We start from the raw sequence: 7567 nt of genomic DNA, 5'->3' as shown, positions 1-7567 counted from the left end.
GTCTCGAACCACCAAGTCAACTGACTTTTCCATCCAAATTCCACTGGTGTAGTCAGTCTTGGAGGAAATGAGAGAACCACATTTCAGTATGCTGAGTTGGCTTTTTTTTTAATGGTTCCAGAAAGTAAAAGCAGTGATTCTGGAGAAGGGGGAAGTGATGATAGCAGCCTTGCTCCACAATATACTGTTTGTATCTCGTGCTTTCTGGTCTACACTGTGGCTCAAGGTCAATCGGACGACTCATCAATGTGCTTCTTCTGCTCCTATGAAAAGCCAAATGAAAGGAGGAGGAGTAAAGGAAAGACACAGCCTCTTGTTTCCTCTCCACCAGTACAGGAAATACTCCTTGAGCAGGGGTGTGGGAAAGCCAAAGCCGGCAGCTAGAAGGGCTCAGCAGGGTGCAGAAGGCCTCCTTGGCAGGATGCAAGCAAAAGGGGATTGTGGGAAATTACATGGGATTAGAGCAGGCGTCTAATGCTCTCCATCCAGCGGGGACATTTTCATCAAGAAACGGGGATGTCGGACAGCCACAAAGAGAGGGGGTGTGTGTGTGGGGGGGGGACCTTCGCCAAGCAATTTTTATTCAGCTCTCTGGGATTAGACTGTAGAAACCCGCTTTCGTCTCAATTGTGCTGAAAGGAGAGGGTGGTACAATGAAAAGAGTAAGGAGGGAAATAAATGTTGATGGCTGGAAACCCTGCTGATGGCCAAAATTTCCCGTCAATCCTCACGACAAATCTTGCATAGAACCATCATGTCATAAATAGGACGTCGCACTTCATTAAAAAACAATCCGATTCATTTTGCCAAAACGATTCACATAAAATAGCAATAAAACTAAAATATATCCCATAAAAGCATCATCTCTCACTAATAAAGGTGACAAATGTTTCATCGGGCATCAGTGTGCCAGGATCTATAAGGCGTTAGTTGCCATGATCTCAAAATGTCCCACAAGACTAAGAAAGAGCAGAAACGTGACACAAAACGTTCAGTGCCTGCTCGTTTTAAGGGCAACATTGTAAAAATCGCAGATTTTACAGCCACTTTGCTCATACGAGTGGTCGGGGACATTTAAAAATGACATACATTGTCATGGTTGGAAGCAGCAGAAAGATGCTGTCTTTGAAATAAATGCTATTTTAATATTTGGGTTGCCAGGTGCCAACCACCCCCTCTCAATGTCACCATCACTCATGATGTAGTGGTTTACAAGTAAATTAAACAGTCGTGTATGGACATAAAGGCTTTGTCTAATTAGTACCGTAATTTTCGGACTATAAGTCGCGTTTGTTTTCATAGTTTGGGTGGGGAGGGCGACTTATACTCAGGCGCGACTTATATACATATATATGGTTTTTTTTTTCACTTTTTTAGGCATTTTATGGCTAGTGCGACTTATACTCCGGTGCGACTTATAGTCCGAAAATTACGGTAGCGAAGAGACGATCGCAGGGTCACCGAGTTTAACAAAAAAAAAAAAATCAGAGTTCAATCGGAAGCTGTATCGTATCAAAGTTGTGGAGGATAGCATTATCGTTTAATCTTCTCTGTGCATCATTTTAATTTCTTCACCAACTTGGAGTGACATCAGAAGCAGCATATGTTGTTTGATGTGGGCTCCACAGCAGAATAGATGTGGCAACTCCAGCTCCAGATGACTACAAAGTCTAATTGAGATGCAATACAGCTTTTGACAAATGCATTCCATTTCTCAACCAACCATTTCCCTATTCTCCTCACTCTTGCCTTCGATATTTCACTCTGAGCATTAAAATGACATTTATAACAGGACGGCGGGAACTACATTTCTTACTGTATATGAATAATACGCAAAAGCATCTAATGTTAGACTTTCTTCACAGCAAAGTTACATTACTGTGGTTTACATAAAAACTCCCCCAAAAATAAGATTGCATTCAGTGGCAGTTTTAAAAATAGACAATCTCCAATGTTTACTTGTCATAAAACACAGCAGTGTCCTTTCCCAAAATAACTTGTATGGCAAAATCGTACGGGCTCAGCATCATCAAGGGCGCTAACAATGTTTAATTAGAGTTGGAGAAAAGCAAGCCACTACAGTGGCACGACACTTTTATGAACAGTAAACTGAAACCACGCTTTCACCAGCCGTGTCCAATGTGAGTTTATAGCCTCGATAGAAGCACACATGGCTCACAGGATGTGAATTCCACACACATGTGTGCGTTGAGATACGTAATTAAAAACATTCTGGCTTCTAGAAGAAGAGCAGAGTCTGCAAAAATCTGTACTATGTCATCTTCAGGTCATCTGTTGACTTGAAGAAATTTGAAGTACACAAACTCATTTCCATTAAGGAATGGCTTGGGTGCCTTCAGTGTAGAAGAACTTTGAAAAACTCCGACATTAAGCCCTTCCAACATTTGTTTTGTATTGTTTTTTTTCCTCCCTCGCTGCCCTCCATTTGGTCGTCCGCTAAACCAGTTTGTTTGGCCCAATATAATCCACACAAGGTATCGGGTGAAAAGAGACATGAAATAAATCGTGTCATCTGAGAAGCGCTTCATCCCGCCAATGTTCACATTGCCTGTAACATAATATCAAGAGTTGTTGAACATATTTAGAGCAAGATTTTTGACGTCAACCGTACCACTTAAACATTCTAAGCCACACTACACTGAGCACTACTAGAGGAAGCTGGTGTAACAGAGATGGGGGGGGGGGGGGAGTCTTTATTATTATTAGTGAACATCAGATTTGCCAAAGTGTAAAAAAGGAGAGGGAGAGTCACCTATGCATTTTCATTGTTTTTTTGAATGAAACAGTCAAACATACAAGCATCTAATAAAAAAAAAAAAACATGCAGAAGATCAACACTGGAGCAATTTCCTGAGAAAAGAAATCATTGGAGACTTTGAGCTTAATCTTTAAGTTTTTTTTATATTTTTCACCTCCGAGGATTAGTCCTGCTTCAATTACGTCACATTTAAAAAAAATCAGAACGTACTGCTTAACGTACTACCGAAACACAATCGGAGCTCCCGTTACTTTTCATTCCAATTATGAAAAACAAGACAGTGCTAAAATATTGTCTTTTAACGCTCGGCAAATAGTTGCCCATTTAGGAGCGGCCGGCCATGGCAAATGTTGGCACAGCAACTTCACACCCAGTCAGCAGTGAGTGCACTAAATATACAGCTTGTCCAGTGAAAAATCAACACGGTCCCAGCTGGCAAGCTGTTTGTGCTGCCCGGACAACAGCCCGACTCTATAAACACTACTGTAGCGTGGCTACTGGCCCACCACACACACACACACACGCTACACACACCTGCACACAACATCGGCCAGCTTGTTTGCATTCCTGCTACATGACATCAGTGGCCGGGGTCAAACCCAATAAGCTGACTGGTTGGCTGTGGCACAATTGCTGATCACGTCCAAAGATCACAAAGTGGTGCCAAGAGGTGACATCAGCATGTGGAGCTCTTTGGCAGAATCCGAAAGGTGCTTCCTATTCACTGACGCACACGCTTACAGTCTGACTCACAAAGATTTTTTTCCATTCAGCTGATAATGTGCGGTAAAGTCAATGTGGAGCATCTGACAATAATTTGTGTTGTAATTACAGAAAAAAATGTGCTTAGCTGGAGATTTATTTCAGTATCTGTTTCTTATTATTTTGGAATTCCTTTTGATATGACTGTATGCTAGTACAGAGGAGGGCTAATCGAAAATTTTAAATTTACCGGTTATACGGTATACCTGTGCATTATGATATCTTTTGAAAGGCACAAGATTTAATACAGCTAATCTTATGTATTATTGAATATCTTTTGATGACAAGGTCTGTCAATTGACACTATGTTGGTGATTCTCTGTTATTGTGAATGACAATAAGAAGGCTGCTTCGCAGAAAGGAACCATTTGCTCCACGTGAGGCATTTCTTGTGAAATATTTTTTTTTCTTTATCAAAGAGGCTCTGTTTCCCTATTTGATTTTTTCATCGAGAGAAGAAATATGGTGGATTATTTGTCTTTGAGATGGCGGGTAGCAAACTGAGTGACTCCTGGAGTGCTTCCCACAAAAACTTCCAGGGAGCACAACAGGAGGCCGCAGTTGCCCCACTGGCCGCTGTAGGACCCCACAAAGACATTAAGCCTTCTCTAAACTTGATTCTCTGCGGAACAAAAGACATGGATGCTATTTTACTGACTCTTGGCAATCAACAACAAAGCTTCTTTAGTCTCTATAATCTACTGTCTACTATATTAAGCTGCAGAATGAATAAAAAAAAAAAAGCCTCATTTTTTTCCATACCCAAGAATGCATTCTTATTTGAAATCATGACATCCGTGACCTTAGAGTGAAGAAATCTGTAAGTCTCGCTAAACCAGGGCACCACTTTGCGGTGGTATTTAAAGTGGCACTTTTGGGCTTTTCTTTTTAAGCTGCTGTGTGCTTTTTGACCCGCAGCTGTCCTTTCCTTTGACACAACAAGGAAAGATTAAAATGTCGGCCGGCCTCTGATCGTTGGGCGACTTTGTACTTTTCGTTGGGCTGGATGCAAATCAAAGTATTCGTCATAGCTGGGAAAACAGGGGATTTTTCTTGCACGCTCGTCTCGCATCATCTAAATTGCCACGATTGGGCTACAAAAACACAACTTCCCCCTTTTACCGTAATTTTCGGACTATAAATTGCACCGGAGTAGCCATAAAATGCCCAAACAAGTGAAAAAAAACATAAATATGTATATAAGTCGCTCCTGAGTATAAGTCGCCCCCCCACCCAAACTATGAAAAAAAACGCGACTTATAGTCCGAAAATGACGGTACTTCGTTTTCTTTTTGCACTGCCGGAGATAGTGGGCGTGTAAAAAGTAACAAACTAACACAAGCCTTGAACAGAAAGCAACTTTGCTCATTAGCCAGTGAGACATTTTGCCCCTCCATTGCACAAGAGCTGCCATTGTTGAGGGCTGAGGGAAGCACAGTGTGTGGCAAGTCATGGATGGGTGAATGACAGACAGGGCTTAAGAGTAGGCTTCTGTGAGTCATTGTGCATTACCGTTAACACATCTGACTGCCTGCCACCCATTCCACTGTACGAGCGGGTGCGTGAAATCCCATCAGACGGTTACAATCATGTCTCACATAGACGCACAGTGTCATAGTGACATAGCGGGCCTTCCCCTTCCCCGGCCGGCCACGCTGGACTGGCCTGCCTGCTGATAAATGATTTGGTTGGCATTAACGTGGCGGGGAAGGGAGGGAGGGAGGGCTCGGCGTGGCCCCTTGTCTGCTCTGCATGGTCAATTGGCCCTGACTCAGCTTTCTGGCACTGAACTTGTCAGCGGCTGCAGAGTTGGGTCCGATTAAAAGAAGCACAACGCAAATCAATACGACGGAGGCAAGTCCACAGCAGCTGGTGGTGTTCACAAAGCGCTTGAGTGGAGGTCAATAAGGTTTACACTTGATTTGCACGACCAAGTCGTTACGGTTTGTCATTCGCAGGAAACTACATCATGATGTTGTGAAATGTAAAACAGCTGGAAATAACAATCCGTTCTATTCCCTATTGATTGCTCTCTCAAATCACAGCAATTGATATTGTTTTCAATAAATGCTTCATCTCTATCTCTGCCAAAACAAACGCGTTCCTTGTGAAACTATTTCATAGTGTCAATTAAAAAAAAAAAAAAACTCGATAAAGACGGCAAGTTGAATGCAAATGCTTGAAATGTTCTCTTGAAGGAATGTCAAGGTGATTTCCAGTACGTAGCTCCTCCTCCCACCCCCTACCATCCAAATGTGGAAACGCTCTCAGACAAGGTCAGACAGGACCATGCATTTTAAATGATCAGCTAGCAGAAAATACAATAGGCAATAATATACAAATAAATAAAAAATATCCATATTTAAATATAAAATAATATATAATAATGGAAACTTTGGATTCGTTTTTGCAGTCCAAACATGACTGCTGGCATTCAATCTCAGCTACATTACACCGGATTGTGTTTTCCGCTGGACTTTGATATTGAGAAGGCAGTGGAGTGTTTTGACAGCTTACGGACTGTGATGGAGGAGAAAAAAATGGGGCGCGATGGGACCAGAGAGGATGAATAGGGGGGGAGGGGGGGTTATGGGTGTGGCCGAGCTGGAATTCAGGGCTGCTCAATGTCATTCTAGGGAGGACTGCTCAGAGAACAAAAGGGGGGGGGGGGTCGATAGAAGTACAAGTTTATCAGGGTTTGTTAAGATAAAGGCGATCTGGTGGAAGCACAACAGGATGGAGAAGTAATGCAGACACGTACGTATAACATCCACTATTCAAGGACATGGATAAGAAGGAAAAAAAAAAAAGCCTTTCTTCACTTCTCTCCAGCATGCTCACATTATGTTGAGTAACACAGCAGAATGAATTGATATTTAATGAAACACCCCCACGCATCCTCCACCAAATCTGCTCACAAGTAATCGAGTCCAATGGAGGAGGGAGAGGGAGGGGGGAAAGAAAAAAAAAAAAAAAAAGTAGGGCACGTCTGCAGATTTAATGAGGCAAAAAAGCGCTCTATGACAAGCTTATGTTTTCGACTCCAAGCAGCAGAGCAATGCAGCAAAAGACACACTTGATTTTCCTCACTGTTGTATAAACTGCATGTCAACGCAATCACATTTGATCGTTTTTGGAATGTAATCCTATTGAGTAGGCTTAGCGTGCATTAAATCTCAAGCCCCTTTTTCATCTCTGATATGTTTTTTGCTTTGGTCATTGGGCTACATTGTGGGACATGAGCTAGTCAAATATTCTCTTGATGGAGCTCACAATCCATTTGTTTCCATTTCAACACAGTTTTCCAAATAGGAAATACTGATCATGGAGTCAATGTCCTCCAGGTCAGACGACCACAATGATAGACTCTTAACATACCTTTTGCATTCTTAACCACCGCAAAAGTCTACTTATTATTTTTTTCAACCCGCTCCTAATTCTACAGTGGGTTCTTGGTTTTCAGTGGTTCCGACATATGACATTCCGTTACATGCAGTACTTACAGTGTTCAAGGAACAGGAGAAGAGAGAAGCAAAGAATTGTTCCTTTTTTTTCTTATTCATCCGCTTGTTTTGTATTTGTAGCCTAATTAATATTTGGATATTTAAAAAAATATTTTTTTATTCTTTTTTTTTACCATAATAAGACCCTTTGCAAAGGTTAGTATTGTGAAATGATGTGTAAAATTACTTGATATGTCAAACACAATTCCATACACTTTAATCATTCATCTTGGACCTATTCCTAAAATAGCTCACTAATTAATTGGACATTGTGATTTTCAGTGTTGAGGGGGGGAAAAAAAAGTGTTAAACAAAAACAACAACAAAAATAGCTTCACAAAGTTAACCACTGGTGAAATGTCAAATGGTAAAAATCAGACACTAAAGTGGTCACGGACATGAAATATAAATAGACAGCACATCATCACAGAATTGTCATAGTGAATGTGGCATGAGCTTTAATTGGAGCAGACCTAAACAATTTGCAAAGCTCAAGCATGTGCTAAAACAGCTTGATGCTCAG

This window comes from Syngnathus typhle, linkage group LG16 (assembly GCF_033458585.1).
Source record: "Syngnathus typhle isolate RoL2023-S1 ecotype Sweden linkage group LG16, RoL_Styp_1.0, whole genome shotgun sequence".
Taxonomy (NCBI): Eukaryota; Metazoa; Chordata; class Actinopteri; order Syngnathiformes; family Syngnathidae; genus Syngnathus; species Syngnathus typhle.
Note: the sequence above shows the minus strand (reverse complement) of the source record.